The sequence below is a fragment of the Chinchilla lanigera genome, unplaced genomic scaffold (genome assembly GCF_000276665.1).
Source record: "Chinchilla lanigera isolate Chin_1 unplaced genomic scaffold, ChiLan1.0 scaffold00059, whole genome shotgun sequence".
In the NCBI taxonomy this organism is placed as follows: Eukaryota; Metazoa; Chordata; class Mammalia; order Rodentia; family Chinchillidae; genus Chinchilla; species Chinchilla lanigera.
The window spans coordinates 732,937-745,545 of NW_004955460.1; the positions used below are offsets into that span (position 1 = coordinate 732,937).

General features: G+C 43.3%; 1 protein-coding gene across 2 annotated transcripts in view; it reads right to left on the reverse strand.

Annotated features, from left to right (window-relative positions):
* Window positions 1-11,970, reverse strand: part of Hecw1 (HECT, C2 and WW domain containing E3 ubiquitin protein ligase 1) — a 408,102-nt gene extending 396,132 nt beyond the window's left edge. For both annotated transcript variants that reach the window (XM_013521104.1, XM_005397713.2), the window contains exon 1: window positions 11,616-11,970. The gene's annotated coding sequence lies outside the window, so the exon portion shown is untranslated. The remainder of the gene's footprint in view (window positions 1-11,615) is intronic.
* Between the last annotated feature and the right edge of the window lie 639 nt (window positions 11,971-12,609).

Consider the following 12,609-nt stretch of genomic DNA (forward strand, 5'->3'; position numbering starts at 1 on the left):
GAAATGACTGACATGATTGTGTTCTAATAAAATCATACAAAAAAGAACAGACAACCCTACTTTGCTGGTGCATGTTCTACATAATGTGATACACATGTTATATTTTTAAGATGAAAATGTAAAGAAGGTACGGGAAAAATCAGGGAAAGACGATTTCTCTAGTGATGAGACAGAAATATAGAAGTTAAGGAAGGCTTGCATAGTCCTTTTCTGACAAAAGATATTAGAACAACTACAAAAGAAGACAAAGTACAAATATCTGAATACAAGAAGGAAACCTGGGCTGGTGGAGTTTTCCTCAAATAAGCAAGTGGGAGAGCAAGCTGGATGTGGAGGGACATAATTTTCATCTGATAGCACTCTGGGGCACTGAGGCAGGAAGAGTGAGCCCCTGTCTCAAAATGAAAAATAAATGAAGGAAAGAAAAAGGGAGGGAGGGAAGGAAGGGAGGAAGAAAGGAAGGAGGGAAGGAGAAGAAAGTGTAACGCAGACTATAGATGTATACCCCCTGCCTGAGCCCTGGGCACCTCAGAACTTCCTGCCTTACCTGACACTGACCTCACAAAGCAGGCTGCATGCATTCAGCCACAAGCCCCGAGACAGGGTCCTGTCTGAGGTTGAGCAAATGCAAATTCCGTGACCCAGGGAAACAGCTAAGATTGAGCTTTATCGTTTGAAAAAAAGAGGGGGTAAATGGCACTCAGCTAGATTCCTCACCCAGCCAGCATTCTATGAATCTATAAATGGCTTAGCTAATTGTCAAATCTCACTGAGCTCATCGCCTGAAAAATGCCTGAAGTCATGAGTTCCACCTGCTAATAGCACTTTGGAAAAAAAAAAAAAAAACAGATTTGAAAAATAAAATATCAGGATCCCTCAAAAGCCATTTGCAAATTCATAGCAAGATGTGAGCAATGGGAAAAACAAAGCCATTCACTCTCTTTTGCCTGTACAATGAAATTTCCAAGGCAAGAATGCTAATCATTAAGGAAAATTCCCACCACAAACTTTAATGTTTCTATCTTAAAAACTGCATTGATTACAATGTTCAGCAGAGGCAAATAAACTCTTGAAGGAGGGGTCAGAACACAGAATAAAATCTTCCTGAGACCTTAATGCTTTTCTCCCAATTGCTGCCCTTGCCCAGCACCCCCACACCTGTAGACACAATTAGGGTTTCAATTTGTTTTATTTCTCTTTCTATTTCCACCTTCTCTATGTAGCTGACATATTTCATAAAAAGCTTTCTCCAACAAAGTGAAATTATCCCAGGTTAGATGATAAATGCATTTAACTCAGAGTAGGACATGGAGCTTTAGTTAGCAGGATCTGCTATTCTTGCCTTCTTCTTCAACCCAAAGATCACTGCACTTGAGGGTTATGGGACCCTTAGACAATAGCATCAGGTGGGCCAGTGTCTGGGGACATTTGCCACCAGCTTGGTCCATCTGCTAGTAATGGGCATCCTGCCAGCCCCTTCACTTTGCCTCTGGGTCCTGAGTGGGCAGAAACTGAAGAAATGTGAATTTCAAGCAAGGCTGAACAACACGATATCCTCTGACACAGCTCTTCAAGTCCCCAAAGGATAGTTTAAAGATTCTCTGGATCATTGGGAAGAAGGACATTTGTACCAGAGCTTCAAGTCCTGAGACAGCAAGTTTCTACAGCATAGAAACCCACCTAGATGGTCAAGATGTTGACTGCTAAATTTTGCTTTAGTTTTACAGAACCTACAATCATTGTAACAACTCTCCTTAGTCTTTAGTTGTATCTAAGAAGCGCTACTGTCTTTCCCCAATTTATGGTACATCAGTTAGTGGACACTGTGTGTCTTGGCTTTAAGGTGGTGAAGGTCAATATTAGGAGCATTCAGTCTTGTCAAATTAATTTAATCAAAGACTATCCCAAAGATTTCTAAGCCACTGACAAGGGCAATGTTCTGTTTAATGATAGAACTTGAGTAGCTCTATGTGAAGCAATAGTGTAAATTTCAGGTCTCTTAGTAAGGCCCTGTTCCAAAATAAAAAATAGAAAAGGCTGGAGATGTAGACAAGTGAGAGGCCCTGGGTTCAATTCCTAGTACCTAAAAAGGTACATACGCTTATATATTGTACATACATATAGTTCTACATAATATTTAAGTATAGATATACACATATGTATACATATAATGCATTCTTATTTTAGTTTGAGATTCCAGGCGTTCCTTGATCAATTTTCTCTTTAGAATCTAGAAGCCTCCCCAACTTTGTGTGTGTGTGTGTTTAGTGATATTTTTCCTTTTTCTAGGGGAAAGGATGAACTAACAACATGAGAATTTCATTACTTTTCCCAAAGACATCATGCCATGATCAGCATATATGGTTCTAAGATAAATTTTATTTCATTGCAACAAAATGATGGAAAATGCTTGTAAAGTTATTAAGATAAACAGCTCATCAAAAACTGTGCTAGCTTGCTATTTAAGATTGTTATAAAGGAGGAACGCAATACCACTCATAAAAGCTCCTGCGGATACTACAACAGACAACTTCAATGCCACCAATTGATTTTGTCCTTATAGATGCTCCAGGAGGCAGCTGCCACCAGCTCAGCCATCCACATTGGCACAGAGTAAGCAAAAACCCTGAGTGTCAACCCTGCAAAGCCAAGGAGCCCAGATGTGCTCAGGCTTAGCAAGAATGAAGAAGTCACATCTTCTTCTTGATGTCTGAATTCTTAGAGATCCTAAAGTTTCTACTCTATCGCTTATTTTCAGCCGATCTGAAAGTCAAGTCAGGTTCAAAGAAAGGAGTCCCTCAAATATCACCATAACCCTGGAAAGCATCACCTTGGAAAAGGTTATCGAGTAATCCCCACTCTGGCTTGACATTGTTCAGACATGGACAGCAGGGGAAACACGAGACATGCTCTACAAAAAAAATGAGATCCCATCCCTTAAGTATGTGAGCGTGGGAAAGCCCCCCAGCTCTTAAGCTTGGTGACTTATGTATCCAAGGCAGTAGACATTTAAGATGCCACCTATACACTTCACCCAGACTTTAAATAGTTATTGAACACAGAGTACTGTTCCTGACACGAGGATGGACAGATAAAGAAAAATCCCTGTCTTGTGGAACTCACCTCTTCTAATTTCCTGGTGTCCTTCAGAGTTGTCCTTACCTCCCCCATCCCTTTGCATTTCCACTCTTTTGTTGAAGGGAAACCCCACCTACATGGTCAAGATGTTGACTGCTGAATTTTCTTTACTTTTGCAGAACCTAGAACCTTTGTAATATCGCTCCTTAGCCTTTAGTTGTGTCTAAAAAAAGCTACCCTCTTTCCCCAAAGTAAGAGTCAGCTGGAAAATAATCAGCCTTGGAAACTGGAGATCAAACACACCAGCCCAAGTCAGCCTGTCCTTGTCTTTCCTGCCATCACTATTCTCTTGCTGGGTGGCTACTCTGTAAGGCAAGCATAGACTGAATGAGCCTGGTATTTCTGATCTCTGGTTTCCAAGGTTGACTAGTTTCTAGCCAGGTCTTATATTTAAGGAAATGTGGTCAAGGTCTATTGTAACTTTCAGGAAAAGAAAAAAAAAAAGGAGAAACATGCCCTGGATGATGAAGACCCTGCTCAGACCCTGCTAGCCTTCCTGTCTGGTGCTCCTTTTCCTCCCTATAAAATTCCTTTCCACCCTTGAATCGCCAAGGTAGAGCTTTGAAGAGTAGCCCCTCTTTCTCAGGGTTTCTAGCCTTTGAATGGTCCTCGTTCCTTCATACAACTCTCATCTCCTGATACGTGTATTGGCCTTTGAGCTGTGGGAAGACCTGACCTTTACTTCCAGTAACATTACTTGACATTACAGTATGCACAATGTGGATGTACACACATGAACAACATCCAAAAAACTTCAGACCTTCTCAACCACTGGGTTGTTCTCTGAGTCACTCATTCATCTAACAGTCAGGGGTAGATTCTAGGAACCCTGAGATAAATGCAACACAATCTTTAATCTTTAGGTGCTCAGCATTCAGTACATACTGCAAAACAGGAGAGCTGATAGAGAGTACATAATGATACACACTGGAACTCCAGGGCAAGAGAGAGAAATTATATTCCATTGGGAAACTGAGTGATGACTTCTCTAGGAGAAGAAAATTAATAGAGATCTTAAAAATGAGTAAATTTACAGGAGTGTGGAGACTACTAAAAGTAGAAAACAGTGTAAGGAAAAATATATAATTATAGAACAGCACAGAGCAGGTTTGGAAAACTGGAATGAAAAAAAAAAGATTGAGGTGGCTATAGCACGGGACAGAAAGGGAAAATGGGGACATGGACAGGCCATGGCATACAGGCTACTGTGCCAGCCCAGGGAGCTAGCTCTTTATTGCACAGGACAACCACTCCAGTGGATTCTGAGCATGGGAATGACATGCTCACATTTAAGATGACAAAGTCAGCGTGGCCCAGAGAAAGCAGAAACTGGAGGGCAAAGAGCAGTTTTTATCAAGTCCTAGCAACAGGAATAACAGCCAATAAGTGACTCAAATCAACAATAATTGAGTGATAGACTACTATTGCTGGCTGCTGACGAGGAAGTAAAGAAAAGCTCAAGCTAGCTCCTGTCTTTAATGGTTAGAGAACACCGAGCAGGAGAAAAACGCAGAGGTTCAGCATTTACAGAATGTCTAGACACGAAGGACAGTGCCTCAGTCATCACCTTGTAAAGTAGGGGGAAATAGTTTGTGGAAAAGGAAAAGCTTTTTCTCAGAGGATCCAGAGACCTGAAAATATCATCAGACTGGAATTCAGAAGTTTTAATGGTAATCTGTCATAAAATGGAGTGAGGGAACATTCTGAGGTTGAATTCAGTTAAAGAGAGCCCTGTTAAACCAGTCAGTCAGTCAGTCAGTTAGAAAATATCTAGTACAGTACCTGCTATGTTGCAGACACTGTTCCAGGCATGGGGTAAATAGGTTCCTAGTGAAGTTTACAAGTGAGAACGTATCTCCATCAGCTTTCCCATTGCTCAGACATGATACTGACACTCCTCAAGAGAGCAGAGATTTAATTTGGCCTGCGCTTTAAAGGGATTCAAGTCAGCTTGCTCTATGGCAGAAGCATTCTGGTAGAAGGGTGGCACAAGGAAACTCTTACCATGGCATCCAGGAAGCAGAGCAAGAAGGGAGGAGCCAGAGAGGGAGATACACCCTTCCAGGCCACGCCTCCAGTGACCACCTCCACCCAGGCCCAACCTCTTAACAGCACATTTAGCTAGAACTCAACAATGGAGCAATCAACTGAAGTGGATAGTGCCCCAGGATCCAAGTACCATCCAAAAGCCTCACCTCTGGACACATGAGACTTGGGGTAGCGGGAGGGCATTCTAGAGATAAAGGGTAGCAGAAGGGGAGAGAAGCAGCAAGCACATAAGCAATAAATATTTAACAAATCATGTGATGCTAAGTGGTGTGAAAAGAAGCAAAACAGAGAGGCAGAAGAGAGCATGTTGTGAACGGGTGATCGGGGAAATCCTCTCTGAAGGTATGTGATTGGGAGTTGGTGGACTCCCTCCAGGAAAAGGGAGGAGCCAAGGGAACAGCACACCTGACGCATTCTAGGAAGAGCCAGGACACTGGAGTCCAGTGGGCCAGGGGAGGGCAGACACAGAGCTGTGTAAGCCAAATAAGGAGTCTGGGTTTTATTCCAAGGAATTATTGGAAGGCTGTGGGCTAAGAAGTAACACAACCTACACTCCAGGAAGACGAGGATTTCTGACTGTTTTGTGTTGTGTTTCTGCCACATCATTGCAGTTAAACCCATGCCTGGCACCCAGCAGATGTTCAGTCAGTATTGAATGAGTGAATGAATGATATGATGCGACTTACATACTTAAGAGCACATTTGGGCTGCTGTATAGGGAGCAGAATGCAGATGTGCAAGGAATGCGGGGAGGCAGGGAGCGGAGCTCCTGGTGGTGTAGACAGGAGGAGTCATGTTGCATGAAACAGCTGGAAGGAAGAGAGAGAGATTTGCTGAAGATTAGATACAGATGAGAGAAGGAAGTCAGGAGGACTTGCAGGATTTTGGCCTGAGTCACTGGATAGACAGAGTTGCCCTTCCAGAGAGAGAGACAGAGAACACTGGAAGGGATGAGGGTTTAGGGAGTGACAGTATGTGGAAGTATTTTTGCACACGTTCATTTAAAGATTACGTGGCATTCAAGGGAAGGTACTGGGTGGATGCCTATTAAAGTTTGAAGCTCTGGGAATGAGTCAGGGCTGGGGAAGAATTGAGGATCATCAGCATGAAGACCATGTTAAAAACAAGAGAAGGAATAGAGATAAGAAAAGAAGAGGTCTCAGAACCAAGCTCTGGGAAATCCCATCAGCTAGAGACCACACTTCAGAAGAGGTCAGTAAATTCAGAAGCCATCCAGACAGCAGATCCAGAGAGGCAGCAGGATGATGGGAAATCTGTGTCCTGGAGGAAAACAGGGGCTTTGGGTTTTGTCCATCCTTTTGGGCAGAGGTCACTGGCGACCACCATGAAAATAGAGACAGAAGAGTGACAAGGACAAGAGTCCCACAGGTGGCTCTCAAGAAAGGGAGAGGAGCAATGAGGTAGCTTCAGATGAACTGGTCAGAGGGTATTTTATTTTACTTCATAATTTACACATATGTGAAGTGCATGATTTGTATAAACCATTTGTATAAATAACAAAAGTGTCTTTGGAGGCTGAGATAGGAAGAATGAAGAAAGCCAATGAGATAACTGGAAGCATATTCTATAAAAGAGAAGAGAAAACTGATCATGGAAGGAAGAGAAGCCAGGGGAGAGACTCAATAAATGGAATATACTTCAGCCCATCTGAATGCCAAGCATTTCCTCACGATCATCCCCTCTAACACAGGGCCTGTGCCCTATTGTGGGCTACCAAGGGGACCTGAAACAATACTGAGGAAGTAGAGGGAGAAATAATATTCACAAAACCCTCAAGACTATTTTTTCTCAATTTCCAGAAGTAAATTCCTACAAAAGTAACTTGTGATCAAAACAGAAAGAAAACATAAGTGGTTTTAAATTCTGATGGTAAAAGGATTTCTGACTAATGGTAAGGAAACAAAGAAGTCCTATTGAGGTTAAAAATCTATCTGTGTCCCTATCTGCATCATACAGGAAGGGAAATGATGCTAATGGATTCCATCAGCCCTGGGACTAGCAGCACTAAAGCAAGATCTTATGTGTTTAATTCTAGCTTCTCCATCTTTTTATTCTCTTACACTAAACTTCTGAATTTTAATAATGTATAAGACTGAGATTTTTTTCCAGGTATGGTGGTACATGCCTCTGATCCCAGCACTGTAGGAGGCTGAAGAACGGGGATTGCAAATTTGGGCCCAGCCTGGACAATTTAGCAATTTAGCAAGACCCTGAGCTTTTTATTTCTCAAAGTGCTTTGCTTAAACTCCCAAAGCAAAAGTAGGGAACGTTCATGCAAGTTAAATAGGTGTCAATTTAAGGACAAAGTGATTGAATTACAATCCCTGGCCATGGATGTGAATTTTGGTCTTTTTTTTTCCTTCACACACATGATATTTCCCTGACATCTGTGCAATACAAATATATCTAGAAAGTGTGAAATGAAAAATCTGCTCCACTAAATATATAAAAGGGACCCCAAGTGAAGTCTTCATGATAGCATTCGTCATCGTGGGCACAGATGGCGTCCTTTCCCAGCTCCCACTCCAGCCTCCCCAATACCAGCTTAAGTTTCAGCCACTGAATTCTCCCAAAAATATCACATGCAATAGAAGCCTGATAACAGCAGGAGAGCACATCCGCAAGCCACATTCTTATCTTTTAGTCCTCTGAGTACATCAAGCTAGGGGCCAATAAATCAGGGAAAGTATGGTTTCTAAACAAGTAATGTGAACTCCGCACAGCACCTGTTGCTACAGAAACCCAGATGACATAACAGTATAGTGGTCATTATGCTATTTTGCCAATAAGTAGTGGCATTACTGTCCTGTACTCATCATTATTCCTACAGTGCCCATGTTACAGAACACATCAGGCTCTTACCAACGCTCCTACATCCACACATTGAGGCACAGGATACACATCATCTTTAACATGTTATTTTGCTCCCTAACTTACTTAAAGAAGCCTTAAGTGCATGGTATTTAGGTTTCAAATGATGGCCAGAAAGCTGGGAGAAATGATATATACAAAGTCACCAGAAAACTAGCTCCGTCTATCTCATGGTATCTTAACTTGGAACACCAATACTAACAAATAGGCCCTAGAAAGCAGGAATGATGGAGACAAAAGGTTTGTAAGACTCTGACTCCCGCCCCGGGGAGGGCTGGGTGAGGGTGCACGGTAATGTCATTCTAGGGTGTATCTTAGGAATGTGGGGGATGTTACAGGAAGTTGTGTGGAGGTACAGAACTGGGGGGCGGGAGTAAAATAAACCAAAGAGGAATTGAAAAGTCTGTCAGTTGGCTCAAGCTCAAATACACATTTGACCACAGGAGTTACACTATTCAGCTGGGAGACACACTCAAGGGTGAGAAGAAGAGTGTTTTATTGCGGTACTTAGGTCTTTGACTGTTGAATCCTAAACTGTATACTTTTCTACTGCTAAACATTAACAGTCTTCTTTTCTTCTTCCTCCCTCCCATCTTCCCTCCCCTTCTTTTTTCCTCTCTCCCTCCCTCCATCCCTTCCTTCCTTCCTTCCTTTCATCTTTTTCCTAGTCCTAGGGATTAAACCTAGGCCTCATGCATGGTATTCAAGGACTCTACTACTGAGCTACAGCCTCACCGTTTTTATTTTGAGACAAAGCCTCACTACATTGCCCCAGGATGGCCTCAAATTTGTGATCTTTTCGCCCCTGTGTTCCAAGTTGCTGGAATTGTAAGTGTAATGCCACATACAGCTCCTCTTTCCTTTAATGTAGCAAACTCAATTTTAAAATAAGAATGAATTGCTATAAGATATCTGTAAGAAATAGCATTCACAAAGGCTTAAATGGTAATGAGAAAGCCCACAGATGGACACTCAGAGCCTTAAGTATTTCCACATATGTTACACAGTGTATATATACACATATATATATTAAAGAAAAATTATCATGTGTTTTTCATGCTCCAGTTGAGTCACTGAAATAAAGTAGCAAAAACAGTAACAAAGTCAAGGAGTTAAAACGGTCTGCTTCCATTCCTACTTTTAAAGAAGAAGAAATGAGACTTCAGAGAGAAGTGATTGGAAGAAAGTCACACAGAATAGTTCACACTGTAATCTCTGAGAGTCCATGCACAGCAAAAGTGCCCGGGGCTGCAGTACAGAAAGGACCCGTGAATACGGGACTTTATGAAATTCCTAGTTTCCTAATGGCAACCACTCTTGTTTTTAGTGACAAAGGAAGCAGGCAAATGGGGGAGAAGCAAAGGTTTCAAGGTCTTTAAATCACACCTGTTTGTTAGTACAGAAATTGCCTGTCTGGGGACGTAGTCATGCTGGGCTGGCTCAGGAATGATAGGCGTCTCTGATCTAATTGCTGGGTCATTTCAGAAGCACAATGTAGGGTGGCTACATGTGTCAGTCAGTGAGTGGCCTCCCCTAGACACAGCCATTGTCCTAGCAAACTCTGTGTGGTGGAATCAAGACTTGGGGGGAAGGTAGGCAGAAAAGCCCATCCCTTTAGACCTGAGGACAGAATGCTTGGGCCAGACAAAGTTCCTTTCAAGGCAAAACAGAGCAGAGCCGTGATCAGTTCAATTTTGTCCAAATGGAGACTCCAGATCATTGAACTGAAAATAAATAACCCAAATCTACAAACATTTGCACTGGACACTCTCCGTATTTGTTTGTTTTTCTGAAGGGGGTGCAGCCTTTCTCTGTGACAGTCTGGAAGGCCTAGATTTGAGTCTGGCTCACCATTTCCCTTAAGCATCTTACATAACCCCTCTGATTCCCACAACTGACTCCCGAAGCTGAGGTTCCCACCTACCTCCTACCTATACAATCGCAGTGCATCTTTATGACCTGAAATCCACCCACTGAACAGTTCTTCAAACCTACCACATACCAGGCAAAGTGCTAGCTGCTGGAGAGAAGAGCAATGGCTTTATCAATGTCCTTGTCCTGAGGAAACTCTGATGTCTAAACAAGGAGACTCTGGCACATTTACAACTGCAGCGTTATCAGGGCCACCTTAACTGTATGAATGAAAGGCTATGGGAAAACAGGCAAGGAAATAGTTAATTATGTCTGGCAGAACTATTATTCTGAGCTGTGATTTGGATTGTAATTCTACAAAACAAATGCGTACATAACTATGAAAAATGGTGTGGTTAAGCATGAATCAATGACTAAACACCTCAACGGTCCCAAAATCGTAATAATTACTGGAAGCACACGAAAACACTTCGCTTGTCTGTTCAAGCCAGCATTGCCTGGCTCATTTTTATAACACACGACAGTGCTTACAAGTTTTGTGAGAAATACCAAATTATATCAGGAGAAGTCTGATACTATCGCTAATTACTGCATAGGATGAAGCAGCTATCCAGAGTCTTTCATGACAAACAAACAAATAAACAAAAATCAATCACTGAAAAATAAGGAAATTCTTAATTATCCAGGACAAAATTAGAATGAGTAACTATATCCACAAATGAGAAAAACCTGTAAGCCAATTAAACTAAAAATTTTCTCCCCCACCCGCCAAAGTCTTTTTCTGTAGTGGACAAAGAAAGGACCTGTTTGAGTTATTGGCTACTTTCATTTATAGGGAAAAACACATAATGAACGTATAAATTTTTTGATATTTAAAAATAAACCAAGAATTCTATAATAAATCCTTTGCTTATATGTTTGGGCTATGATTATGTACCTTTTCTAAGCTGCACAACTTTTCTTACCCCTCTGTTAGTTATCCCAGACTGCTGAAGCTGGAAGGAACCACAGAATCAGCTGGTCCAACGTACTTTACAGAGAAGGAGTGAAACAGAGGTGGTCTGCTCATAATCACATCTTCCCTTTAATATTTACTTGATTATACTCATGACTGACCCACAAAAGGTAAAGTTTAAAGCGTTCTTTTAATATGTCTATCTTTGAAAGCACAAGCAGAATCATAAACAGAATCAAATGATACTCTAACCTAACCATCCCACCACACTAATGCACGGATAGGCTGGTGCAGCTCAGGATGTGGCCTTCCTACAAGTCAATAATGGCATAACCCCAAAGAATTTAGGCAATTGGGTTTGAAGAAAAACCACCCCAGACAAAAAGAGAACTGTCATTCCACAAAGCAGCCGACTGCATTAGACTGGCATCCTAGTGCAGAATCAGCCAGAACATAGTTTATTAATGAAATAATCTAAAGTCCGATTTGCCTCTCGGTCTAGGAATTAAAATAGCGTCTCATTTTTTCAAGGCTACATTCCAGAGGAGGTAGCAAAGGGGGAGGGGGTGTCAACAGGGAATTCTACCACAATCTACTTCTCTCCCAAACAGGCACACACGTTCATACTAGGATAGACATGTAGACGCTAATCCCTTCTTAGTGGAAAACACACATTTTCAAAATGAACCCCCAATCTAAAATGAATTACCGTAATAGCCACAGCCGGAGCGAGTCCGCTGATGAGGGACGCAGATCGGGCCACCTGCTTTGAGACGCTTTGGACCTCAACACCGCTGGGGTGTTTACAGGCTGGCCTTTTCGGGCAGGGCATCTACCCTTCTAAAATCGCGTTTAAATCCCAGGAAAAGAGAGAAAACGCCTCCTCCCTTAATCCTTGAACTGCGCTGCTCTTCCTGTATCCATTTCTGCCAAGCATAGCATTGTTATCTTTTCAAAGAGAGAGGAGGAAAACAAAAACAAAAACAAAACAAACCAAAAAAGCACAAGGGGAAATCGTACCACTGCAGATCCCAAGAGGAGTAAACAACAAAACTACAGCAACGTCAAATCGTATCTCGGGCAACTAGGAAAATCCCCAAGCTGTATGGGTGTCAGCCCAATGCAGACGGAGGCGCGCTGTGCCCGGAGCCACGGGCGTCTCTGCAGCTTGTGTCCCTGCCAGCTGCCCCTCCCCACCCCCACGCGCTGAAATTCGGCAGGGAAGAAGTTATGGTGCCCAGCCTGTGTGCAAGGCAGACCACGCATCCGCGCTCCCAGAATCAGCCAAGTGGCCCGGACGTCAAAGCAGCCGAGCAATCAGAGAGCTCTAGGGGATGCGGGGTATGGAGGGGCCACTTTGTTGGAGCGCTTGGATTTTGCTGCATTGTGACGGTCCGCGAATGCTTGGGTAGGAGGAAGCGCACCTCCAGCCAAAAATGGACCGGACGCGCGTGTCCCAGCTCCTCCCTCCTCCCTCCCGCCCGCCGGGGTGCAGGTCGCAATACGGTAGGAGACATGACGGGCTGCTTCCTCTCCAACTCAGGTGCCAGGCCCAGCGGAGGGCACAGCCGGCGGGGACCCGCGCCTCCTCGCCGCTGACACCACCCAGAGGAGCGGGGGCCGGACCTGGCCGCGCACCCGAAGGAGCGCCGGGGAGCTCGTGAGGGGACTGTGGGCGCTGGCGGGGGGACCCCGGACAGCGT